Source organism: Arachis ipaensis, chromosome B3 (assembly GCF_059453495.1).
Source record: "Arachis ipaensis isolate K30076 ecotype BB chromosome B3, ASM5945349v1, whole genome shotgun sequence".
Taxonomy (NCBI): Eukaryota; Viridiplantae; Streptophyta; class Magnoliopsida; order Fabales; family Fabaceae; genus Arachis; species Arachis ipaensis.
This window is the reverse complement of record NC_142438.1, coordinates 87568700-87569306: the sequence shown is the minus strand read 5'-3', so window position 1 is coordinate 87569306 and position 607 is coordinate 87568700. Positions and strand designations below refer to the sequence as shown.

The 607-nt window shown below is 41.0% G+C and overlaps 1 non-coding gene across 1 annotated transcript; it reads left to right on the top strand.

Moving 5' to 3' along the window:
• The first annotated feature begins 221 nt into the window (after window positions 1–221).
• On the top strand, window positions 222–329 carry LOC148571475 (small nucleolar RNA R71). Its single transcript, XR_015908636.1, has one exon. It is a non-coding gene; the product is annotated as a small nucleolar RNA R71 (small nucleolar RNA).
• Window positions 330–607: the final 278 nt, after the last annotated feature.

The window sequence follows — 607 nt, the reverse complement described above, 5'->3', positions numbered from 1 at the left end:
GTATCAACCTCAAGAACTCTCTTCTTCATAGGCGTCCTATTACTCACAGGATTCCTTTCAGAAGTGTACATGAACTGGTTATTAGCAACCATGTCAATGAGTTCTTGAGCTTCTGCAGGCGTTTTCTTTAGGTGAATGGATCCACCTGCAGAAGTGTCCAGTGACATCTTTGATAGCTCAAATAAACCATCATAGAATATATCCAGGATGGTCCATTCTGAAAGCATGTCAGAAGGACACTTTTTGGTCAACTGTTTGTATCTTTCCCAAGCTTCATAGAGGGATTCACCTTCTTTCTGTCTGAAGGTTTGAACATCCGCTCTAAGCTTGCTCAGCTTTTGAGGAGGAAAGTACTTGGCTAAGAAAGCCGTGACCAGCTTATCCCAAGAATTCAGGCTGTCTTTAGGTTGAGAATCCAACCATAATCTAGCTCTGTCTCTTACAGCAAAAGGGAAAAGCATGAGCCTGTAGACTTCAGGATCTATTCCATTAGTCTTAACAGTATCACATATCTGCAAGAATTCAGTTAAGAACTGAAAAGGATCTTCAGATGGAAGTCCATAAAACTTGCAGTTCTGCTGCATCAGAGAAACTAATTGAGGTTTCA